Here is a 27495-nt window from a genome sequence, read left to right on the forward strand (position 1 = left end):
GACAGAGACACCTTCCCTTCACATAAAGGTAGGACTTCTATTTTTTATTGATTGATTACTTATTACTTTGGTCTTGGTGCTTTAGGTGCAGGGTTCCTTCTATTTTTTATTAATTAATTACTTATTACTTTTTGTGCTTTGTTTAGTGCTTAGTGCTTTAAATATACTTTGCTTCTTTAATGTTGTTGTGAAGGTGTTTATAGAAAATCCTCTAACTTCCCTTACCCCCCGCTGTTGTGATGTTGATGTGTCCTTTGTATTTAATGCTTCCCACCCGCCGTCTCTGGCTGTGCCTGCACTAAACTTAACTCTAGGTAAGGTTTTTCAGAACTTACAAAAGTGGACACTTACTCCATCCTAAGTTAGTTTGTAGTAAGTTTTCACTGACGAAACTTGCAAAACAGGCCAGAGTGGCTGGACACACTCCCTTTTGAAAAAAAAGTACCTTACCTAAAGCCAACCTAAACTAACTCACTAGAACTGGAGCAAACTAATATCCGAGAATTGCAATTTCTAATAAATACTCCAAACTAAACTAGTTGCTCCAAAAAACTAGGAGCAACTCCACCCGAAACTTGGGCCCTATGTACTTGAGCCTGTTAAGAGTTTTGCAAATGGATTGCAGCTTTGTGCTCTTCTGGAGTTTCACTGCATCGTTAACCTTCGAGAAAAGAACCAACCCGAGAACCTGTTCACAGGTTTCACCAATGTACCAAACAATGACTGGAATTCTTGTTTTAGCTCCCTCCCTGGGGATCTGCACTTGGTGCCCCATTCACATTGCCATGGCCGAGTTTTATTACTCACTGTGTGGAACATTATAGGTATATGTCATAACAATCTGCAATGTACTCTGTTGAAGATTTGTCTGCGTAAGTTAAAGGAAGTAGAAAAACAATATGACCTATTTCCTCCCATTTCCAACATCAATCAGTGTTTTGCTTGGATTCAATCTCACTTGCAGACTGGATCCCTGTGAAAAACACTGGAAATTTATTTATGGCCAGTGGCTCCTGCCCATTTGTGTTATTAAAGATTCAGAGACATTATTGGTTGCATGGAGGGCACAAACAGGCTGAGGGAAAACACAGGAGGCATTAGCTGGAAAATGGGCTGAAGACTGTCAAAGATTTGAAAAATAACAGGAAACAAAATCACCAGTGAAAAAGGCACAAATCAAAAGATAAAAAAAGGCAGCTGAGACACACATGGCTGAAAATTATGTTGCGGCCTATGACAGGATGCAAAATTGATAGCCTGGCTCAGAGGGTAGCTACTGAAAAGAAAAAAAAAGGAGCCTGGGGCAGTTGAATTAAGAAAACCATTACACAAGAAACAGCAGAGAGGTCTGCATACTCATAAAATTTAAGAGAGAGAGTTGGAAAGACAGTTGACATTATCTTGTATCCAGTTAGAAGTTCAACATTTCCTTTGATCACAAAGATTAAAGAAGCGTCTCAGCATTCCAGTGCTGAGCACTGTTCATCACTAACAAGCACAGCGCACAGCACACAACCCTGAAGCGACCATTATTCCCACAACTATTCGTTCACCTGGTATCAAATCTATTACAGCTGGCAATGGCAGCCTATTACTGCAACTGCCAAAGTAAGAGTTGCAGCTAGAAATACTATCATGGAAATCAAATAAAAAAACTATAAAAACAAAGCTTAAGCAGGTTATAAATATTATCTGAACCTTCAAATTGTGTCGCTGTCTACATCTCTTCCAAATATCTGGTACTAGTTATAAAATCTGTGCACATATTTTTGTGAAAAGTTTCCCCCCTTCTCAACACAGTGACTAATGCAAAGGTAAAAAGTCATGTATTTATATAGCATCTTATTGCATCTCTCAATTCGAGCATGCAGGCAGGAAAATGTCTTCACTCAGAGAGTACTGAATCTTTGGAATTCTCTACCCCAGAGGGCTGTGGAGGCTCAGTCATTGAATATATTCAAGACAGAGATCAATAGATTTTGGATATTAAGGGAATCAAGGGATATAGGGATAGTGCAGGAAAGTGGAATTGAGGAAGAAGATCAGTCATGATCTCATTGAATGGTGGAACAGGCTCAAGGGGCCGAATGACCTGCTCCTGCATCATTTATTTTTCTAATAAAGAGTAAATTCATGGATTTTCTCGAATTGCATCATAAGTTGCAACATAATGGGCCTCAAATCGCGGTCTCTACGGGCATGTACAATGTGCGCTCGCACCCATAAAGGCCCCGCAAGTCCCGGTTCTCGGCACGGATGTGCATGCGCTGAAAACTGGCACGCGAACTGTCAGAATATCTTTTGACAGTTCCAACGCATCCCCGGGAGAAGGGCCTTCGTGGGAAGAGATTTGGGCTATTTGCCCAACTCTTGCCCAGCGAATGTCCTTCAAACTCTTATGCCTGGTAAAAGCAGGCGTAAGGCCTACTTTTGTCAGCATAAAAGTTTTAAAAGATAGAAAAATTAAATTTGATTAATAATTTTTATATTAAAAACTTGTCCATTAAGGTAAGTTTATTTTTACCCCTATTAAAACATGTAGAAAAAAATTGAAAAAAATAACTTTCTGTTTAAAACATTTAAGTTCAATTTCAATTAATTTTAAATATGTTGTTACGCTCATAATAAAGTGATACAATTGAGTACTGTATGCAATGAGTAACTGTGACCTTAGCTCCTTTAATCAAACTCCAGAGTGCTGGTACAGCGTGGGGGCCCTGCTTATATACAGTGCTCCCAAGGGATGCTGGGATCCATTGGGACTCCAACAGGTAGGCCCTCTGGTGGTGGTGCGATACAGGTAGCCAAGGGTTACATACATAACATATGTGAAGTGTTTTTCTTATTTATTTTAAATGTTTATGTGTTTTTGGGGTTATCCCTATTCATAGAAAATGTTCATCAATGGAGATCATTAATACTGTGAATGGGGATACGGCATTTTCATTGGTTGGTCCAGCCCACGTGATCCCAGGCTGCCCATACTCTCCTGGAATACGTGGGCCCCTACACTGCGCTGTGAATGAGGCCTCGGAGGCCTCAATGTTCGTCTGGGGCCACCAGTTACTTTTGTGAAAAAAATTTCAGTTGGAGGCATCCGCCCTCAGGAAGCCTCAGACCGCAATTTCTGGACCATTAATATTCTAAATACACTACCATCGGAAACACTTCAGGGTAGAAATTGGTTTATGTCTGTCTTAAGTTGCAGAATGGGCGTTGCATTTGAAGGGACCGAAATTCACTGTCCCCGAAGGGATGGCTACCACGGAGTTTGGGCAGTCAATTGAAAAAATTGATTGGCCGCCGTGGTCGGATACTTTTCCCTCCCCAAGCCATGTTCAGCTCGGGGAGGATTTGAGCGGTGTTCACTTCCGCCGGAAAAGGCGCGGTGAAGCCGCTGTAAAGGAGGGTTTCTAGCTGTGAGCTCTACAGCGTGCAGGCTGCTGGAAAGGGACTACCACAATGAAATTCACCGAGGGAAAGGTAGGATTTTACCCAGCAGTGCCCCCATGAGGTTTTCAACACGGTGCTCGAACGCAACACCGCTGGGGCCCTTTGGTAGGTAAAAAGTTTTATTACTTATTATTGTTTTTATTTCACTTTCCAGCATACATCCGCAGTATTTATCTTTTGATATAGTTTTATTAATTATTAGTGTTTTTATTTCATTTTCCAGCATGTGCAGTATTTATCTTTTCATATAGTTTTATTAATTGTTTTGGCTCCATTAAACTGCTGAGTGCTGTTCAGAGGTTTGCACATACCCCTGTACTTTTGTACAACTTTCAGGTCTGACTCTTTAGTGGAGTCCTGTGGGTTGCAGAGACCTGCTTGGCAGGGTTCACCCTGAGGATAGGAGGAGTGTTGGGAGGGCGACACCTGGTCAGAAGCAGGGCGGCACACAGGAGAAGGCATCGCCGTCAGTAGCGTGCAGACAGGCAGTGGGCAAGGGAGGTAGCGGCCATGATTCGTTCATTCTGCGCCAGACCAGTGTGCCCGCCGTCTTCATCAGCCCGAATCAGGACTGCAGTTGGCTACTTGGGGACAACGGATATCCCCTGTCCATTTGGCTGCTCACTCCTCTGCGGCAACACAGGACAGTGCCAGAGCATGCATACAATGATACTCATTGTGCCACCAGATGCATCATCGAACAGTGCACAGGCATCCTTAAGCAGAGATTCCGGTGCCTGGACCGCTCTGGTGGCACCTTACAGTACTCTCCTCAATGGGTCTCCATTATCGTCATGGTCTGCTGCATGCTGCACAACCTGGCCACCATGAGGGGACAGCCGCTGGAGGTCAAGCCAGCAATACCACCTGAGGAGGAGGAGGAGGAGGCACAGGAGGAGGAGCAGGAGGATCCCCGTCACCCCAGAGCTAGGAGGCATCGACCCATCGCCACCCTGGAAGGACCGGGTGCAGACTGGCCAGCACTCTCCTGGGAGGTCCTCACATATATATACACCTCCCCTGCAATCTCCCTCCAAGCATTATGTACTGCCTGTCTGCCAGATCTCCTCACATCAGGAAACAGTATTCTTCTTCTGTCCTCCACACCAGCTCCATATCAGTGAACCTGTTGGCTCTCCTTGCACCTCTTACACCAGCCATCCTTCCAAACTCCTTCCAACCTCCTTCTCCCCTCAGGGCCTTGCTGCAAACCCTGGCCTTTAAAAAGGCCACGGAGCAGCTGGTTCATTAGAAACCCATACCTGCATGCTGAATTTCTCAGTGGTAATTGTTATGTGTGGAGAAAGAGTCAGACTGAACACTGTGAGCTCAAAGTAAAGTGTGATCTTAGTCTTTCATTGAAGGTCTCCAGAGTGCCTCTCCAACCTGTGAAGCCTCCTTAAATACCTGTGCTCCCAAGGGATTATGGGATCCCTTGGGACTCCAGGGGAAGAGCCCTCTGGTGGCTGTATAGAGTAAATACAAGTCCACATATATAACAACACTCCCCCGCCAAAGTCAATAGTGTAACTATTTATAATGTGTCGATCTGGGGCTCTTCTTGCCCTGGTTGATCGTCTCGGTGTGAAAGCTGGTGTTGTTGAATCATTTGTTGGGCCCTTACTGGGCTGCTGTGCAGCTGGCCTTGCTGGGCTGCCTGGTGTGTTGACCCGTAACGGGATCAAACATGTCACATCTGTCCCGTTTAAACCAGCGTCCAATGGTCAGGCAGAGAGAACAATGCAAACCATCAAACAAGACTTGAAGAGGGTAACCGAACGCTCACTGCAGACTCGCCTATCCCGTGTCCTACTTAGCTACCGCACGAGACCCCACTCACTCACTGGGATGCTGTGGATGATGGGTTCTGCTTCGTGGTCAACCGTGGTGCTGGTTGCCACTGGTGTGTATGTTGGGGGATCAAAAAAGGTAGGGTCCAAGGTGAGTTGCTCAGGATAGTCCATGAATGTGAGTTTGATTTGGTCCAAGTGTTTCGGGTGAATGAGTCCATTTGAAAGTTTGACCTGAAACATCCTGCTCCTCTCTTTGGTCACAACAGTGTCGGGAAGCCACTTGGGACCTTGTCCATAATTTAATACAAATACAGGATCATTAATTTCAATCTCGCATGACACATTTGCACTATCATGGTATGCAATTTGTTGAAGCCGCCTGCTCTCTACCTGTTCATATAGATCAGGGTGAACTAATGAGAGCCTTGTCTTAAGTGCTCTTTTCATGAGCAGTTCAGCAGGTGGGATCGCAGTGAGTGAGTGGGGTCTCGTGCGGTAGCTAAGCAGGACTCGGGATAGGCGAGTCTGCAGTGAGCGTTCGGTTACCCTCTTCAAGTCTTGTTTGATGGTTTGCACTGTTCTCTCTGCCTGATCATTGGACGCTGGTTTAAACGGGACAGATGTGACATGTTTGATCCCGTTACGGGTCATGAATTCTTTGAACTCAGCACTGGTAAAACATGGCCCGTTGTTGTTCACAAGGACATCGGGAAAGCCGTGAGTGGCAAACATGGCCTGCAGGCTTTCAGTCGTGGCAGCGGACATGTTAGCCGACATTATCTCACGTTCAATCCATTTGGAGTATGCGTCTACAACCACAAGGAACATTTCACCCAAGAATGGACCTGCATTGTCGACATGTACCCTAGACCACGATTTGGAGGGCCAAGACCATAAACTTAGCGGCGCCTCGCTGGGTACATTGCTTAACTGCGAGCATGTATTACATCTGTGAACGCAGGACTCTAAGTCCGCATCGATACCAGGCCACCACACGCGGGATCTGGCTATCGCTTTCATCGTTACAATGCCTGTGTGGGTACTGTGGAGGTCATTGATGAAGGTGTCTCTGCCCTTCTTGGGGACCACTACTCGATTACCCCACAGAAGGCAGTCTGCCTGGATAGACATTTCATCTTTGCGCCACTGGAACGGCTTCATCCCTTCCTGCATTTCCACTGGGACACTGGACCAGCTCCCGTGAAGCAAACAGCTTTTGACTAGAGATAATAAGGGGTCCTGGCTTGTCCAGGTTTTGATCTGCCGGGCAGTGGCGGGTGATTTCTCACTCTCAAATGTTTCCATAACCATGGCTAGATCTGCAGGCTGCGCCATTTCCACCCCCGTGGTGGGCAATGGCAACCTACTGAGAGCATTGGCGCAGTTTTCTGTGCCTGGCCTGTAGCGGATGGTGTAGTTGTATGTGGACAATGTGAGCGTCCATCTCTGGATGCGGGCCGATGCGTTGGTATTTATCCCTTTACTCTCGGAAAACAGGGATATAAGTGGCTTATGGTCAGTTTCCAATTCGAATTTTAACCCAAACATTTTCTTTACCCCATAGACACACGCTAACGTTTCTTTCTCAATCACGCTGTAGGCTCTCTCAGCCTTAGACAGACTCCTGGATGTATAAGCAACCGGTTGCAGTTTCCCAAAATCATTAGCATGTTGCAATACACACCCGACACCATATGACGACGCATCATATGCTAGTACCAAACGCTTACATGGATCATACAACACAAGCAATTTGTTTGAGCATAACAATTTTCTCACTTTTACAAAGGCATTTTCTTGGCTTTTGTTCCAAACCCATTCGCCCCCTTTTCGTAGTAAGACATGTAGTGGTTCTAGCCGTGTGCTGAGACCTGGTAAGAAGTTACCAAAGTAGTTCAAGAGTCCCAGAAATGACCGCAGCTCCGTCACGTTCTGTGACCTTGGTGCGTTCTCGATTGCCTCCATCTTTGCGTTGGTGGGCCTGATGCCGTCCGCCGCAATCCTCCTTCCCAAGAACTCCACTTCAGGCGACAGGAAAATGCACTTCGAGCGTTTTAACCTGAGCCCCACGTGGTTGAGTTGATTAAGAACCTCCTCCAGGTTCTGCAGGTACTCGACTGTGTTCCGACCTGTGACCAAGAATTCGTCCTGGAAGACCACGGTGTGCGGGACTGACTTCAGTAAACTTTCCATGTTTCTCTGGAATATCGCCGCCGCTGATCGGATTCCAAATGGGCATTTGTTATAAACAAAAAGACCTTTGTGCGTGTTGATGCAGATGAGGGCCTTTGATGATTCCTCCAGTCCCTGCGTCATGTAAGCTGAAGTCAGATCCAACTTCGTGAACATCTTTCCTCCCGCCAGCGTTGCAAAGAGGTTGTCGGCCTTTGGTAGTGGGTATTTGTCCTGCAGGGAGAAATGATTGATAGTTACTTTGTAATCGCCACAGATTCTGACGGTGCCATCTCCCTTGAGGACTGGGACAATAGGACTGGCCCACTCGCTGAACTCGATCGGTGAAATGATGCCCTCTCTTTGCAGCCAGTCTAGATCGATCTCTACCCTTTCTCTCATCATGTACGGTACTGCTCTCGCCTTGTGATGGATAGGTCGCGCCCCCGGAATTAGGTGGATCTGCACTTTTGCTCCTTGGAATTTCCCGATGCCTGCTTCAAACAGCGAAGGAAATTTGTTTAAGACCTGGGCACACGAAGTGTCGTCAGCGGGCGACAGCGCTCAGACGTTGTCCCAGTTCCAGCGTATCTTTCCCAGCCAGCTCCTGCCGAGCAGAGTGGGACCATCGCCCGGCACCACCCAGAGTGTTAGCTTGTGCACATCTCCATCGGAGGAGACCTTTATGGTAGCACTGCCGATGACAGGAATCAGTTCTTTCGTGTAAGTTCTTAGTTTCGTGCAAACTGGAGTTAAGACTGGCCTTGAGGCCTTGTTGCACCACAACCTTTTGAAAGTCTTTTTGCCCATGATGGATTGGCTCGTGCCCGTGTCCAGCTCCATTGACACCGGGAGTCCATTTAATTTAACATTCAGCATTACCGGGGGACAATTCGTGGTGAATGTGTACACCCCATGTACCTCTGCCTCCTCGATCCGAGGCTCTGGGTCGTCGTGATCCTCCGTGGATCTGTCCTCCTCTGCAACATGGTGGTTTGCAGGTTTAACAGGGTTTGCAGCTCTCCTGCACACTCGTTGAAGGTGTCGCATTGTTCCACAGCCCTTGCAAATGTACTCTTTGAATTGGCATGAATGAAAATGATGATCATCCCCGCAGCAGTAACAAGGTGTTAATGGCCTTGCATTCATCACCCTTGATGGTGGACTATGAGTCATCTGCGGACGTGCAGCTGCAGATATGTGTGACCTGCCCTGTACGTTATGATTCGAAAACAACATCACTTTGTTCACAGTACTTGTAGCAGCACTTTTGTGCTGAGAGATTTGCTTCGTATTGTCACTGGTGGCAATGAACACCTGGGCTATCGCTATGGCTTTACTCAAGGTTGGGGTCTCTACAATAAAACGTTTGCGAAGTATGGTTTCGTGGCCAATGCCAACTACGAAAAAGTCTCTGAGCATGTGCTTCAAATATCCTTCAAATTCGCAATGTGAAGGATGTGCAAAATTCACAAGAACCCCTCCCCCAGTGTTTGGGCTCATTCGAAAGGAAATTTAATTTGGGACTATCTACTGAAAAGTTTGGAACCCTAAAGGGCTTATGGAAGAAACTACGAACTTTAATAGAATTTGTATTTTGAAAGACAAATTCAAGGCTGTGGGCGGGCCTAAAGAACTAACAGGAGACAGTCTGATGAAGTGAGGCTACCTGGGTGTGAGGACTAAGTTAACCTGGCTGGAGGAATGAGTATTCGCGAATCCTTTTCCACAAGAGACATTAAATTCACAAAATCATCCAGAGATAGCTACCCATTAACATGGGTCTGGAAAACCATTTCAGCATATACATCACAATCCAGCCTGTATGCGAAAACTAAGCACAAAAGGACATTGCAATTACCAAACTAATATTTCCATCAGGAAACAGTTTTCGAACATCAACTCACCCAAAACATATCAACTTTTAACAAGCCTGCCAAAAATATTACAAAGAAGAGCCAAGCCCGCCAAATTTATACAAAGGATTTTGAACAGATTTGGCGCCAAGATTAGAACCACTGAAATCGTATAACTGACCCCTGTTTCAACAGAGGTTAGGTTGCTAAGTAGCTACAAGGTTGCTACTACCTCATCAAGCCTAGGAGAGAAACCAACGCGACAGTTGTAAACTAACTTCTCCAGCCTCGAAGTCCTGAAGTCCTGAAGAACATCACCATCGCGGCAGCAACCGACCACATCCAACGTGGTATCAACGGAAAACCACCGCGATTGACCAAACTCGAACCAAACTCCAACGGGAAGAAAACGAAGAATCGAAAGTTTCCACTCTACAATCTGATCCTGACCTACCAACTGGTAAAACATTACCTAAAAGACTGTAAAAACCTATTTTTAACAAAGAAAACCAGGCACTTACCCCATAGATCCAAAACGCCTTTTACCACATCAGCGGACTCAACCCAACTGAAGATTGCGCAGCAAGAAATCTTCTCCGACGTTCGGGGTACGGCAAGCAGACCCTATCGCATCCAGTGAGCCCCAAAACCGTGATCTACCGTTAACTGTCAAAAGGATTGGTAAGCATAGTCCCTACCTGCCCTGGAGTCCAACCTAGCTAGAATTGGGCATTGGGAGGTGGGAGGTATAATTTTACTGTAACCCCCTTTGAATGTGTAGTGTATGATTCTTTATTAGTGTGATTATAAGTTTGACCTTGTACCTTTCCTTATATTGTCCCTTATCAGAACGATTGTAAGTTTGGCCTTGTATTTTCTTACGAGAGTAATTATAAGTTTGTATTTCTTTGACTGTAATAAAAACAAAGTTCTTCTGCATCAAACCAGCATCCTTTGCACTTTTGTCACACCCGCCAAGTAAATCCAGAGTCTAGAACCCAAGGGAGTGTGAGCGATTCGAAGTTGGTCAGAAGGGAACCTGACCCCCTCATAGAGACCACCCCCTTACAAAATGGTGACCACGGTAGGACTCTGGTACAAGGGGTGTGATGTGGAGAGTGCTGTTTTGGGGCAAAGAATCAAGATGGAAGTGGGGATTTCCTCCTATAAGAAGGTCAATGTAACTTAGTCTATTGCGCGCTGAGCGTCCAGCTTACGCTGCAGCCCAGTGGACAGCAAGCAAAGATCACAAGGAAGCAATAGAGAAAGCAATTTGGTTGGTCTGCCTACAGCGACAGTTCCAACTCCTAGACAGAATGAATGAAATATTACAGGCAGAGTTATGGGAAGGCGCAGAGAACTACCGGGAAAGGGTTATGTCAGAAGAAAGATTATCAGGAGAACTCCGTAAGCTAAAACAGGAAAGGACCCAGATAATGGAAAGGTTTAAAAACAGTCAGGACTATTTTCAGTGTCAGGTTACCGAGGCCAAATGTAATGAAAAGTTACTGAGGGAAGAAAGCACTCGCCTCACCCTACAAGTAAAAGAGCTCCAGGAAAGATTAAAAGATATGCAAGCAGCGTATAAAGTAGCTAGCACTAATGGGTTTGAATCGGGAGACCACGGTCCCTGCCGACAGCAAATTAAGAGTTTAAACCTTGCTCTGTCCAAGGCAAAAGGCATGGTATGCCGAGTAAGCCCGGGTGCGCCCTAGGTAAACCTGGAAGAGAAGGAGGAAACTAACCGGCCACCACTTGTTGGACAGGTGACTACACCGGTGCAGCAGCAGGAGGGGCAAATCACTTGCGGGGCGGACAGGGATAGTGAACCACCACCACCTGTAGCACCGAGTTTCAGCTCGGCTTGGCCGCAGGGAAGAGAGGGAGGCGAGCCAGAACACGGAGAGCCAGAACCAGGGCCAATGTGCTCGGTCTGGCAACAGAAGTTTGGCCCGCCCACCCTTAACGGGGGTCCAGGGTCTCTGGAAAATCAGTTTGTTGTCCCCACACTCCCCACCAGCTTATGGCTATGATAAGGCACCTGGGAAAGCTAACTCCAAAGGGAGACCCCTTGGTTCACTTTGTGGAGGTGGAACAGGCAGGGGATATTAATGGGTGCGATGATGCAGAATGGCAAAGATGCTTCCCTATCCCTAGACAGCAACCTGTACCAGTCCCTCTCTACTGAGAGCAAAAGAGGACAGAAAACACTTGCTCCCGTCCAAAAGGACATTTTAGAAGCTATGGGCTGCAATGACGGGAGTCCCTTCTCTAGAGTAGAGAAAACAGTGCAGCTCACAGGAGAAACCCCACACGCCTCCGCAGACCAACTGTGGCCTGTGTACAAAAGCGCCTGTAGTGGGGACATAGACAGGGATAAGTTAAGCCCGGACAAATTTGCACACTGGCTCCGAAGTCTAGTAGCTAACAGTTTACCCAGAATAAGAACTAAGGCTGAGGCCTGGTTCGACCCAAGAGACCCCCCAAGCCACAGAACAGGAAGTGCTTAGGCAGCTGACCTGAGCTTACAGAAACGGCAGAGGGACAGAAAAGCACCCACAAAAGGGAAGGGTTCACGAAATCCGATCTAGCCAAGATAAGAGGGAATGGCGCCATGAGGGGGTGTAACCCCTTCGATACAAAACGTACCTGCTTTGGGTGCAGAAAGAGTGGGCACTGGAGAAAGGATTGTAAAAATCCATGGAAGAATAGCGCAGGGAAGAGTTCTCCAGCCCCGGCCAAAAAGGCCGAGACCGAGAAGCCAGTCCCTCCCCACTCGTTTGATACCTTTTTAATTGTGCTCCGAGCCATGTTAGATGGCCCTGGGAAGGTAGCCACCACCACCGGTACCGAGATCCCATCTGCCCCCTCCCAACCAAAACTGTGACTAGGACAGGCACAGCCTGTCCACCTGTGTTCCCTCGAGTATGATGCGTGGGGGAGACCAAACGTACAGATGGAAGTGGAAAAGGTGAAAGGGACTTACCTGCTGGACACTGGTGCCTCTAGCACCCTTGTCTATGCAGCTAACCCCGTCGCCTCACCTCTGTCTAACGGGGTCCCCTACAGCTTGGTGGGTTTCACAGGCACTGAACAGACTGGCTCATTTTCTGTTCCGCTCTCCATTCATTTAGGTACACTCCACACTAAGTGGACTTGTGCCCTGATGAAGTGGGAGCAGGAAGGGAGAGGGATCCTGGGAGCTGACTTCATCCTAGGCCATGGGATCCTGGTGGATTTAAGAAACCACTGTCTTTGGCGGGTCAGTCTGCACGGGACAGGAGAGTGAGGTGATGGTTATCCCGGGAAAACAGGGAAAAGGGACGGTGTACACCATGAAGCCAAAGGAGGGTTACGACCTTGAATCACTGGTCAGTAACACTCCGATAGAATATCAAGAATATGTGAGGAAAAATGTTGCAACTTTTGCCACTCAGAAACACGACTGTGGGAGAATAAACGGGGTCGAGATTAGCATAGATGGGGGCCCCATGACCCGACCACAGAAACAGTACAACTGCCCCAGGGAGGCGGAGGCAGACATGGAAACAGCCTTGGGTTCTCTGGTTAAACAGGGAGTATTGAGACCAATAGCTACCCATGTGAACTCTCCATTGTGGCCGGTTAAGAAACTGGACAATTCCTGGAGAGCCACGGTGGATTATCGAGTACTCAACCGTAACATCCCCGCCTGTGCACCCACTGTTGCTGCTGTCGCCGATCTCATTGGAAGTATCCCAGTCTCCACGACCACCTTCACGGTGCTGGATATTTCCAACGGGTTCTGGTCCTTACCTTTAAGAAGTGCAGATCAGTCCAAGTTTGCTTTTACCTTTAAAGGACAGCAATACACTTGGAACTGTCTCCCTCAGGGCTTCCACAACATCCCCAGTATTTTCCATCAGTGTATGGCCAACTGTTTAACGAATTTCAGCAGGCCCCAGCAGTTAGTACAGTATGTGGATGACCTGCTCCTGTTCACTGATGAGGGGGAGGAGCATGGCCCACTGCTGGCTGAACTGTTGGAGCTGCTGAAAGAATAGGGATTTAAAGTAAACCCCAAGAAGGCACAGATCGGCCTGAAGGAAGTAAAATTCCTGGGACTGGCTGTGCGTGCTGGGGAAAGAGCCATTGACAAAGCTAGAAGGGAAGCAGTGCAGAAGTTACCCGCCCCCAACAGAGTAACAGGAGTAAGATCTTTTCTAGGGCTAACCGGGTACTGCAGAGATTTCATTGAGGATTATGCAGCCACCGCAGCCCCTCTGCTCCGACTCCTACACAAGGGAGTGGAGTGGGAATGGGACAAAGGTTGCGAGGCAGCATTTATCCAACTCAAGAAAGACCTGCAGACTGCACCAGCTCTAGGGACCATAGGTGGGGGTAAAGAGTTTTTCCTGGAGGTAGCAGCCAGTGGGGACAGTCTGAGTGCAGTACTGCTCCAAGAGCGGCACGGCCGGCTGAGACCAGTGGTCTACTCCTCCAGGATACTCACAGACGTGGATAAGGGATAGCTGCCTGTTGTGCACGGCTAACAACCCCGACCCCGAGAAAAGAAAGGTGTCTATGGGACATATCAGGAGAGTAGAGGGACCCTGGCAATCGATTCAAATTGACTACATCAGGCCCCTACCCACTACCCAGGGAGCTACAAGTACAGCCTAGTATTAGTAGATGTATTCACTAAATGGGTGGAAGCCTTCCCATGCCTAACAGCCACTGCCCTGGGAACAGCCTGGATCCTGGTCAGAGAAGTGTTCTCTCGATGGGGACTACCACAATACGTGGAGTCCGACCAAAGGAGTCACTTCACCGGACAGGTGATGCAGGAGACCCTTATGGTACTCGGCATCAAAGGGAAATGGCATATCGCCCACAACCCGCAGTCATCCGGGCCTGTGGAGCATTTAAACCGCACCATCAAAGAAAGGCTGTGCAAAGAGACAGGGGACTCACCCAAAGGGTGGGTAGAGGTCCTGTCACTAGTCCTCATGGGGATCCGGGCCAGCCAGTCAAAGAGCACGGGGTACTCCCCGTACGAGCTCATGACCGGCAGAGCCATGCGAACCCCCACCCATGTGTTAGCCCCGGTACTCACGGAAGGTCAGCCTAGGGAAGCGAACGGGGACAGCTTTGTCAGGAATCTGTTTCAACACATTAAAGAGATTCACTGGCAGGCTGCTAACAACATGGGAAAACAGCATCGGAGTAACCAACTGCTGCTAGAGCCCCGCAAACACCATGAGTGGGAGATAGGGGACCAGGTTATGGTGAGGAACTACGCTAGAGTAGGGGTCTTTGAGGCACTGCACATGGGACCGTACCACATTGTTGACAAGGCAAGCCCCATGGTCTATGCCATAAAATTGCCCCGCCAAACATAGTGGTTCCACATAAATCAGTGCAAACTTTTCAACCCAGGGGCAGCAGCTAAACGTAAGGGACAGCCAAAAACTGTAAACCGTACTAAAGGCAGGGACCCCCAGCCAACAGCCCCCGACTGGAATTCCCACAGGGGACGTGGCAGACCCACAGACTGCATCTAGAGGAGCGGTGGACTGTGTTACTGGAGGAGCCGCCCCCCCGATCATTTGGGATTAAGATGCACCTCCAGCAGCCAGAGCCTTAAGAAGGACTCCCTGCACACCACGGCCAAAGATATCGTGGTCACCAGCACTCCAATTTGAAAGGGACCAGCCGCAAAAGGGTACCTAAGGTCAGAGACCAGCCCGCGAGCAAGGACACCCAGCCGGTAGCCTCGGACAACGAGGGACCCTCAGAAGAGATAGTGGTGGACCAGCCACCAAGTGGGAGTCCCCAGCCCGTAGCCCTCGACCAGGCAGAACAACCCCCAGGAGAAGAAAGGAACCAGGCAGCCACCACCAAAGGAGCGGTGTGCGACAGCACCGGAGGGGACGTTCCACCGATAGTGTGGGACTCGAACCCACCTCCGGTCAGGACACTCCGGGTCCGGCGGTGCAGACCAACTTATTACCGACCTTGCTGGATACCCAGCGGAAGAAGAAGAAAGAAAGAAGGCAGGAATTAACCTGACCACCCGTAGACGGGTGGCAGATGTACATATATAGTACGATATGAATTTAAGAATGTTTAATGTTTAGTGAGTAATTTAGAGTAGTGTAAGATTATCTGTGTAATGATAAGTATATATATATATTAGTTATCTGGGGTAAGAAAAGAATCTACCTGTGCAACTGTTAAAAGGGGCACAGGCCGGGTAATCCCCGGGAGTAAGAAGAATCTACCGGTATGGCTATTAAGGAAGCACTGGTGAGATAACAAGCAGAACGTGTCATGTATCTTACATTATTATATATAACTATATCCTAACATGCTATACATGACTGTAATAAGATATGACCTGTAACCACCAGCATATCTTACCACCAGGGGTGCACTTGCAAGAGACAGGTTTATAAGGACAGGTCTCGGGCAAGTGCAGCATTTCAGAGCTGTGAAATAAAGGTGCAGGTCCAGAGTGACCTTGATTTCACTACATGCCTCGTGTGAATCTGTACTGAGGGGATAGGACTTTACAGTGGCGACGAGGATGGGATTACAGAATCCACAGAATGGCGAACATCGGATCAAATGAAAAGTACAATGCGGGAGACAATTGGGAGGACTTTATAGAAAGGCTCCAGCAAAGCTTTGTAACCAAAGACTGGTTAGGCGATGATAAGGCAGACAAGAGAAGAGCCCATCTCTTGACCAGCTGTGGCTCAAAAACATACGCTTTAACGAAGGATCTGTTGGCACCCGAGAAACCAGCAAGCAAGTCGTTTGAAGAATTGAGCACATTAGTAAGAGACCACCTGAAGCCAGCGAGCAGCCTACACATGGCCTGACACAGGTTCTACAACTACAGATGCTTTGTGGGCCAGAGCATACCCGACTTCGTGGCAGAACTTCGGAGGTTGGCTAGATTATGTGAGTTCTCCGATGAACTGAGGAGAGAAATGCTGAGAGACTTTTTCAATGAAGGAATAGGCCACGCAGGCATATTCCGAAAGCTCATAGAGACCAAGAACCTGACCTTAGAGGCAACAGCACTGGTTGCACAGACATTCTTGGTAGGGGAAGAAGAAACAAGGTTGATTTACAATGCAGGTACGACAACTAACGAAATATCGGAACAAGAAGTTCACAGCACTAAACAAGCTGCTACCCCCACACACAGACAAAACCGGGAGAACAGGCTCTCAACAGCAGGCAGAAGCCATCAAGGGCCACAGGAACGGCCGTTTACACCTCATCAACCCACAATGCGAGCAATCAACTACAAACTGAGAGAAGCTCAAGAAAGATCAGCCAGACGCAGCTCATTCTTTGGGAACGCTTTGAACAATGGAACAGGTCTGGGATGGAGGTGTGGGGGTGGGCACTTGTCAAGGGGATGTCGATTTCAGCAGGCTGTTTTCAGAAATTGTGAATATACAGGGCATTTGGCTCGCATGTGCAAAAGAACGGCAGCTCGGCTGCTATAAGAATCGGATGGGTCAGAAAGCGGACCAGAAGATGGTGGGGACAGTACCTGTGACACCGATGCACAGCGGGTCAACACGATCAATGACCGCCGCTCCAACAACAGGATGCCTCCTGTAATGATAAGGGTCCTACTCAACGAGATATCTGTCAACATGGAGCTGGATAAGGGAGCGAGTGAATCTCTCATGGGCGCTCAACAATTTGAACAACTGTGACCGCATAAAAGAGACAGACCAAAACTCACAAGGGTTGACACCAAACTGAGGACCTATACCAAAGAAATCATACCAGTCCTCGGCAGTGCCATGCTCTCTGTCACACACAAAGGGACAGTGAACCAACTTCCCCTGTGGATTGTCCCTGGAGACCCCTCAGCACTGCTGGGGAGAAGCTGGCTGGCAAAAATAAACTGGAAATGGGATGATGTCCATACCATGTCATTAGAGGAACGGACCTCCTGCTCAACAGTTATTAAGCGATTTGAACATCTCTTTCAGCCAGGTGTGGGCACTTTCAAAGGGGCCAAAGTCAAAATCTACATCACACAGGATGCTAGACCGGTCCATCACAAGGCCAGAGCTGTACCCTATGTGATGAGGGAAAAGATTGAACACGAACTAGACAGGCTTCTGCGGGAAGGCATTATATCACCTGTGGAGTTTAGCGACTGGGCAAGTCCCATCGTCCCAGTCATGAAGCCTGATGGATCCGTAAGAATCTGTGGGGACTACAAATCTACCATAAACAGAGTCTCCCTACAGGACCAGTACCCGCTGCCCAGAGCGGAGGAATTATTTGCCACATTGGCTGGAGGTAAACTTTTCTCAAAATTAGACCTCACATCTGCGTATATGACGCAAGAATTGACCGAGGAATCCAAGCTACTCACCACCATCAACACACATCGAGGTCTTTTCACGTACAATTGATGCCCATTCAGCATCAGGTCGGCAGCTGCCATATTCCAGCGCAACAGGGAGAGTCTGCTCATCCCGGGGACGGTTGTGTTTCAAGACGACGTACTGATCACGGGCAGGGACACCGACTCCCATCTCCGTAATTTGAAGGAAGTACTAAAGCGGTTGGATAGGGTAGGTCTACGAGTCAAGAAATCCAAGTGCCTGTTTCTCGCACCCGAGGTTGAATTTTTGGGCAGAAGGATTGCCGCTGATGGAATCCGCCCAACAAAGTCGAAAACAGAAGCAATTCGCCTGGCACCCAGGCCCCAGAATGTCTCAACTGCGCGCCTTTCTCGGGCTACTCAATTACTTTGGGAACTTTATGCAGAACTTAAGCATGCTGCTGGAGCCTCTCCACGTGCTACTCAGGAAGGGGTGCGATTGGTTTTGGGGGGACGCCCAGGAATGCGCCTTCAATAAGGCACGCAACCTTCTGTGTTCCAACAGTGTTTTGACTTTCTTTGATCCAGCAAAAAAGCTAGTTCTCACATGCGATGCGTCAGCGTATGGGGTCGGGTGCGTTTTGCAACATGTCAATAGTGCGGGCAAATTACAACCCATAGCTTATGCCTCCAGGCCACTTTCGCGGGCGGAGCGCGGGTACGGAATGGTAGAGAAGGAGGCGCTCGCATGCGTGTACGGCGTCAAAAAGATGCACCAATACCTTTTCGGGGCCAAGTTCGTGTTAGAAACCGACCACAAGCCCCTCATGTCCCTCCTATCAGAGAGCAAGCTAATAAACGCCAACGCCTCGGCGCGAATTCAATGGTGGGCACTCATGCTGGTGTCCTATGACTATACCATAAGGCACAGACCAGGCACAGACAACTGTGCCGACGCGCTCAGAAGGCTACCCCTGGCGACCATGGAAGGGTCTGACGAACAGGACTGTGAGATAGTCATGGCAATCCATGCCTTTGAGTCCACAGGTTCGCTCATGACGGCTCGCCAACTCAGAGCCTGGACGGCCAGCGACCCCACGTTATCCTTAGTAAAAAGATGTGTCCTAACCGGTGACTGGGCAGAGGCTCGCGATGCCTGCCCCGAGGAATTAAAACCCTTTCACAGGCGCATGCATGAGCTATCACTACAAGCAGACTGCCTGATGTGGGGCAGCCGAGTAGTCATGCCTCTGTGAGGCAGAGAGGCATTTGTCCGGGAGTTCCACCCCGAGCACCTGGGGATCGTTCTCATGGAGGCCATAGCCAGATCCCACGTCTGGTAGCCTGGTATTGACGCGGACTTGGAGTTCTGCGTCCGAAGGTGCACCATTTGTGCTCAACTCAGCAATGCCTCCAGGAAGGCACCACTGAGCCCCTGGCCCTGGCCTACTAAACCGTGGTCGTGGGTGCACGTAGACTATGCGGGCCCATTCATGGGCAAAATATTCCTCGCAGTTGTAGATGCATTTTCAAAGTGGATCGAATGCACCATTTTAAACTCAAGCACAACCTCCACCACTGTGGAGAGCCTCGCAACTATGTTTGCAACGCACGGAATCCCTGACACATTGGTCAGTGACAATGGTCCGTGCTTCACCAGCGTAGAATTCCAAGACTTTATAATTGACTACGGCATAAATCACGTCAAGACGGCACCGTTCAAGCCAGCCTCCAACGGCCAGGTGGAGAGAGCAGTGCAAATCATTAAACAAGGCATGCTTAAAATCCAAGGTCCCACACTGCAGGGTCGCCTGTCGCGACTGCTGCTGGCATACAGATCTCGTCCGCACTCATTGACTGGGATCCCCCCCGTGCAACTGTTGATGAAAAGGACTTTAAAAACAAGACTCTCATTAATCCTCCCAGGCATGCATGAAATCGTTGAGGCAAAGCGCCATAAGCTGACTGAGTACCATGACAGAAATTCGAGGGGGAGATGGAATGAGATAGGGAACAAAGTGTTTGTACTAAACTGTGGCAGGGGTCCCAAATGGCTTGCAAGGACAGTAACGGGCAAGGAAGGAAACAGGCTACTGGTAGTACAAATGGACAATGGCAAAACCTGCCGGAGGCATGTAGACCAAGTCAAAAGCAGATTTACCAACAACACTGCGGAACCAGAGGCAGACTACAATGTGGAACTCACACCACACCTGGTGGACAGACAGAGGGAACAACCTGAGGAAAGGGCAATCCCAACAGACAGCCCAGGCGAGTCAACAACAATCACACCAATCGAAACAGACAGCCCAGGTGAGATCCCAGCAATCACACCCAAAGAAAAACAGACACCAAGGCAAACAACTGAACCACAACTCAGACGCTCCACGCGAGAGCGTAGACCACCTGAGAGACTGAACCTATAAAGACAATAAGACCTTGGGGGAGGGTGATGTCATGTATCTTACATTATTATATATAACTGTATCCTAACATGCTATATATACATGACTGTAATAAGATATGACCTGTAACCACCAGCATACCTTACCACCAGGGGTGCACTTGCAAGAGACAGGTATATAAGGACAGGTCTCAGGCAAGTGCAGCATTCCAGAGCTGTGAAATAAAGGTGCAGGTCCAGAGTGACCTTGACTTCACTACATGCCTCGTGTGACTCTGTACTGAGGGGACAGGACTTTACAGAACGACTGTGAGATAAAGTTAAAAGCAATCAGTCCACAAGGAACTGAATAAGACAGCCAGTCAATTAAAGACTATGAGCCCAATTTGGAACTCGGTCACCTTTGTCAAGCCAGAGAGCTTTCTCAGGGCTAGACAATCTGGTTTATGTGCTCCGACAGGAAAGAGAGCAGCATGAGAAGGATCCTGTTCCCGCTCGCCCTAATAAAGATGAGCAGTGGCGACCGAGGAGACGTGGAAGAATCCCTCATCTACGGGTGTTCAGGAGGAAGAGTACTGTTCATAACCGCCGGGAGTGGCACCCCAGGCGTGGAAGAACGCACCGTTTACGCCCACGAGGGAAGGTAGCCAGGGTGGCTGGGATCTAATTCTACCTGCAACTCCAGCCAGGAAGGTTTTACCTACGGGGAGGCCTCACTTCCATGCCCCCGGATGCGGATCATCGCTGCCCCAGTCAGTGTTACAGAGGGAAAGCGTGTGTTTGACTTGCAAAGGAAACATTCCCCTGGGAAGATGGTGGTGGCTCAGAAACCTCAGCAAGGACGCATGGGACCAGGAATCGGACTGGGAAAGACTCTGTAATGATTCGTATCGCACCATCACGGGGACACAGGGAAGAGTAAAAGTGTGTTGGGACAAATGGTGGGAATCCGAACAAGGAATTTATGTTTGCATGTGGGAATCAGAGAGTACTTGTCCCGCAGGCATATCGATTGCCTTCGCCAGGCAATGACAAGATGAAGGGATGGGGTGGGATTCTAGCCTACACGGGTGCACGGTCCCACACTCCCCACTCCCAATTAATGCCACCGAACTAAGAGCACACATTAAGAAACCCCTGCCCACAACCCCGTCAATACGCACAGTAATAGAAAGGTGTCCTACCACCACCAAGGGACCTGGAAATGGATTAGTATTGGTACCGACCGAAAAGATGTTATATCAGAGGGTACATTATGCAGCAGCTTCAGTCATTTTAAACCTTACCGAGGTACACCTACCTGCATGGTGCCTGAAGGAAACAGAGCTGCTATACCAGGCCCGACTTAGAGACATGTTCAAGAAATTTTATGAGTTAGACTTTGGAAATGTAGACAAAGCAGACCTATACACCCTAAATGCTAGGGATACCATGGGCTCAGGGAGACCTAGAAGGGGAATCATAAACAATGTTTTCACTACCTACAATACAGCATCCTCTGTAATAAGTAGCCTAGATGACATAGAACTGCAAACACAGATAAACAGTTTAAAGACCCAATTGAGAAAAATCCTGAAACAGGAGAACACTGTAGTAGGTTCAGAACTACCCGAGGACCAGGCTATGACTGTCCATTTAAAAGAAGTAGTGGCTGAGCTGGAAAAACATGCACAGTCAGTGAAAGCACTCATACAGGGGGATAGCAACGCTTGGGACTAGGCTGCACAGAATGAGGTATGCGTACTATATGGGGCATGGTTGTTGGACGAGGGCCGCAACAACCTGGAGGATTTAAAACAAGGTGTAGTCCCCTCTTGGATCAGGAACAAGCACCTCGCAGCCCTCCACCCGTACAGCAATTCACTAAGCCCGTGCCAGCTCCGCCTAGCCTCTGAAGCCTACCCTGTCCCAATAGACTGTGGGAAATCTAACCACACTATTATGGGAATCGTACTAAGGATGCCGGTCATGGGTGGGACAGCCCGACCCGCACCGGTATACTGGGTGGAGAACATTGGAGTTATTCAGGGAGGTGCACACATTCGTTTCGCAGCGGTCCCACGCTATGTCATAAAGTGGGAGCACGCTGTAACAGGTACTGACCTCTCCAGGTGCCGGAACCGGGGTGCACACGTAATACTGTGTCCCCAGTACTTGAGTGCCCATTCAAGGTCACATTGTGGGTTTAAAGCTGCTGGTGCACAGCCTATTAACTGCACCATGGAGGTAATGACACAAGACCATGTCCCTCCACAGGTAACATACATAGGGGCTGGGACATATTGTGTCACCACCAGTGCGCCCCACTACCTACATGGACACTTCTGGTGACAGCAGTTTTTGCTTCAAATCTGAGGCATCAGTTCAAGTGGCCCAGGAACAGATTGTCCCCATTCCTGAACCCTCCACTGTCCACCTCACTGTGAAGGAAAACATTACAAACCTGCAGGATTATGTTGTACAGTTTGGTTATGCAATTCCCCCTCTACCCAAACATCTCACCGCTCTGCTAAAAGCTGTAATTATCTCACAAAAACACTTCTACATTCTAGAACAGAAAACCATTGAGATAGGGAAATAGATTCTCGAGATCACCATTCCGCCTTGGTGGGACCTTTCAGAAATATAGAGATCCCAGTCTGGATCAAAATCGCTTCCCACACTTTAGTTATCTGTCAACTCGCGATTTTATACTTTACTTATGGTGTCTCACTTGCCGAGTGAAACACAGAGGCCGTCAGGTCAGGCACCAAAGGGTGCTGTACGCTCCTTGGCCGAACTTTGGAATCACGCAGGGAGGGGTGACACCATACTGCCATGTTTAATCTGTGTTTGATTTTACCTGCTGTAAACCACAAATAGCGAGTGTTGTAAGAGTGTTACTTAAAATGTTTTGGCTCTGTACCTTTATTTTACTGAACTTAAAATGTGTTTCACTCTGGACCTTTATGTTACTTGAGAATGTGTTTGACTATGTGCTTTCATTTTTACTTTACTTAATGTTGTGTTTGACTGTATACCGTTATTTTACTGTGAAAACCGAGTAAAAGAGGGACATCATATCCCCTCTATGCTGTAACCGAATTGTAACGACTGTATTCGCCTGTAAATTGCATTTCACCGGGGGATGCAGGGTAATGTTTAGACTAGTGTAAATGCAGGGAAGATTGACTCTCCGGAGCAGGAATTTTGCTTACCTTGATTGACACTCAAGAGTGTGGAGTGTCAACAGGGGGGACTGAAGGAGGTGCAAAATTCACAAGAACCGCCGCCCCCCCCCAGTGATTGGGCTTATTCGAAAGGACATTTAATTTGGGACTATCTACCGAAAAGTTTGGAACCCTAAAGTGCTTATGGAAGAAACTACGAACTTTAATAGAATTTTGGATTTTAAAAGACAAATTCAAAACTGTGGGCGGGCCTAAAGAACTAACAGGAGACAGTCTGATTAAGTGAGGCTACCTGGGTGTGAGGACTAAGTTAACCTATCTGGAGGAATGAGTATTCAAGAATCCTTCTCCACAAGAGACATTAAAATCACAAAATCACCCAGAGATAGCTACCCATCAACATGGGTCTGGAAAACCATTTCAGCATATATATCATAAAGAGGCCCAATCCAGCCTGTATGCGAAAACTAAGCACAAAAGGACATTGCAATTACCAAACTAATATTTCCATCAGGAAACAGTTTTCGAACATCAACTCACCCAAAACATTAACTTTTAACAAGCCTGCCAAAATATTACAAAGAAGAGCCAAGCCCGCCAAATTTATACAAAGGATTTTGAACAGATTTGGCGCCAAGATTAGAACCACTGAAATTGTATAACTGGCCCCCTGTTTCAACAGAGGTTAGGTTGCTAAGTAGCTACAAGGTTGCTACTACCTCATCAAGACAAGGAGAGAAACCAACGCGACAGTTGTAAACTAACTTCTCCAGCCTCGAAGTCCTGAAGTCCTGAAGTCCTGAAGGAAGGAAGAACATCACCATCGCGGCAGAAACTGACCACAGCCAACGTGGTATCAACGAAAAACCACTGCGATTGACCAAACTCGAACCAAACTCCAACGGGAAGAAAACGAAGAATCGAAAGTTTCCACTCTACAATCTGATCCTGACCTACCAACTGGTAAAACATTACCTAAAAGACTGTAAAAGCCTATTTCTAACAAAGAAAACCAGGTACTTACCCCATAGATCCAAAACGCGACTTACCGCATCAGCGGACTCAACCCAACTGAAGATTGCGCAGCAAGAAATCTTCTCCGACGTTCGGGGTATGGCAAGCAGACCCTACCGCATCCAGCGAGCCCCGAAACCGCGATCTACCGTTAACTGTCAAAAGGATTGGTAAGCATAGTCCCTGCCTGCCCGGGAATCCAACCTAACTAGAATTAGCATTGGGAGGTGGGAGGTGTAATTTTACTGTAACCCCCTTTGAATGTGTAGTGTATGGTTCTTTATTAGAGTGATTATAAGTTTGACCTTGTACCTTTCCTTGTATTGTCCCTTATCAGAACGATTGTAAGTTTGGCCTTGTATTTTCTTACTAGAGTAATTATAAGTTTGTATTTCCTTGACTGTAATAAAAACAAAGTTCTTCTGCATCAAACCAGCATCCTTTGCACTTTTGTCACACCCGCCAAGTAAATCCAGAGTCTAGAACCCAAGGGAGTGGGAGCGATTAGAACCGCTCAAGTTGGTCATAAGGGAACCTGACCCCCTCATAGAGACCATCCCCTTACAAATGTCCTGCAAGACCTCTTAGCTTGTGACAAAACTCGCCACTTCCTGGCCTTCAGACCTTTTGTAGGTGTAGAACCGGTACCTCGCCATCAGAACGCTTTCCTTCGGGTTCAAATGCTCTCGGATCAATGTGCACAAAGCGTCGTACGATTTCTCCGTGGGTTTCGCTGGAGTGAGCAGATTCTTCATGAGGCCATACGTTGGTGCCCCACAGATGGTGAGGAGGATTGCCCTTCGTTTGGCCATCTAGCTCGTTGGCCACGAAGTATTGGTCAAGTCGCTCCACAAAAGTTTCCCAATCATCTTCCTCCGAGAATTTCTCCAGGATGCTCACTGTTCTCTGCATTTTTGGGTTCGCTATCTGTATCTCGTCGCCAGTTGTTATGTATGGAGAAAGAATCAGACTGAATACTGTGAGCTCAAAGTAAAGTGTGACCGTAGTCTTTTATTACAGGTCTCCACAGTGCCTCTCCAACCTGTGAAGCCTCCTTAAATACCTGTGCTCTCAAGGGATTATGGGATTCTTGGGACTTCAGGGGAAGAGCCCTCTGGTGGCTGTACAGAGTAAATACAAGTCCACATATATAACAGTGATAACACTCAAATGAAGACAGCCACACCACTGAAAACCCCACTTTGGAAGGTTCATTAGCGCTGGAATCCATTTGTTCACTTTTGGAGGTGAATATGGGGTGGCCTAGCCACAAACTTTTTTTGGCGTTAATGACCACAAAAAGGTGGGGGGAGCACCAGCTTTTCAGCAGTACTGAATTTTGGGCCCGAAGTGTGCATCTTATCACATGGACGCATCTCAGTACCCAAATTGGTTAACCTGATTAATTTAATTAAAATAGACTGCTTGTTCATTGGCGGCTCACCTAATGAGTGAAGCGGGGTGGGGGTCAATATTGTGCTTTGCTGATGCCATTTAAAAGCAGCCTGCACCTCTTAAAGGGGAGATGCACTTTAACTACAGCAAGTATAACTGAGGCTTGTGGACAATGGCAAGCACAAGAGCAGCTGCGAAGGCCCCCTGTTTTTTGATGCTGTGCTGGAGGTATTGGTGGAAGAGGTTAGCAGGAGGAGAGAATCTTCTATCCATCAAGTGGTAGGAAGACATCAAGGCAAGCTGCCCATCATGAGTGGGCAGAGGTGGCGGTGCGGGTCAGTGCCAGAGATATTGCTCCCAGGACATATCTACAATGCAGAAAAAGTTCAATGACCTCACAAGACTAGCTAACTAAGCCTCCTAACTCATATCTTTCATTACACTCTGCACATGTCTGCATTACCTGAAGTCTCAACACTCACAACCCTTCCCTCCTCTGATTACCAAAACTCTCCTCCAATCACTGCAGCACACTTGACTGCACCACCTTCTGCTCCTACTGCAGCACTCTGCTCTTGCTACTCTCCTCACTATTAATTCCTTCACCTCTTCACATCTCTGTCATCTATCACATACTAGCAACCCTACTCTATCCTGACGTGCACATCCTCAACATGTCTCACAAAGAAGGTAGCATTGCAGAACAGGAAATGTTACACCAGCTCAGAAACTGCTGCAGTTGAGTGGGTAGGCTATTGGGCTGGGAATGTGGCGATGCACCCAACACTAGCATGCAGGAGCAAGGATGGGGTGGGGGGCAGAATTAAATGGCTCATGAAACACTTGCAACCTAGCCCTGCTGCAGAGAGTTGACCATACATAAGAAAACTGAAGGTAATCCACACAGACCGTCTATGTGCTTTGGATTGTCTGCCAGTGAGCTTGCGCGCAATGTCGGAGAACATGAAGGAGCTCAGCTCCAACTTGTGTGCTGCCTTCACGCATGAGACCATGCAGTTAAACATGACGTGAGAGGTCAGATCTATGAGCACCACAGTGGGCCCCACAATGACAGAGCTTCTGCTGACAACTCTGGTCATTTTGATGGAAGCTCGGACTGCTGCCATTGTGGCTTTGGCTCCAGCATTAATATGGTGGGTGTCAGGACTGGATCAAATGGAAGGAGAGAGTGTTGATGCTCTGGGGAGGGGAGGGATGTTCAGGCCAATCTCTTCTCAGTAATTTTCTGCCTTACAGCTCTGGCTGCTCACAGTACTGCTGAGCCATGCTCTTCCTCTGCATCCTTCGGTTCCTCAGCCTCTTCATCTTCCTGCTTCAGTTCTTCCTCAGGAAGTTCCAAACCAAGTCCCCTTGGTATTGCAGGATTGTGGAGCATGCAGCAAAAGTTCAGGAGTCTTGACAATCGATCTGGGCTATACTGAAGGATCCCTCCCAAGTTGTCCAGATAGTGGATCTGTTGATTCAGGATGCCAATGGTTTGCTCAATCAGAACCTTTGTTACTGCATGGCTCTAATTATAGCGATGGTCAGTGTCTTCACCCGGGTTCCCGAGAGGAGTAATGAGCCAGTTGGTGAGGTCATTGCCCTTGTGCCCCAGCAGCCAACTTGTCAACCGGGTGCAATAGTGGGGTTATTGAGTACTGATGCAGTATGAAAGTCATGGCTACTGTCAGGAAACCGAGCACAGACCTACATGAGTTGCTGTTTGTGATCACAAGGACATTGACCGAATGGAAGCCTTCCTGTTAAGAAACACGTGCTGGTTAGTGATGGGAAGTCCGCAGGTCTAAGTGCATACAGTCGATGATGCCCTGCACCTACGGAATAAGCAATTTGGACAAATCCCAGCGCTCTTTCTTCCTGCTTGTCA

Source organism: Pristiophorus japonicus, chromosome 4, assembly GCF_044704955.1.
Source record: "Pristiophorus japonicus isolate sPriJap1 chromosome 4, sPriJap1.hap1, whole genome shotgun sequence".
NCBI classification, from domain to species: Eukaryota; Metazoa; Chordata; class Chondrichthyes; family Pristiophoridae; genus Pristiophorus; species Pristiophorus japonicus.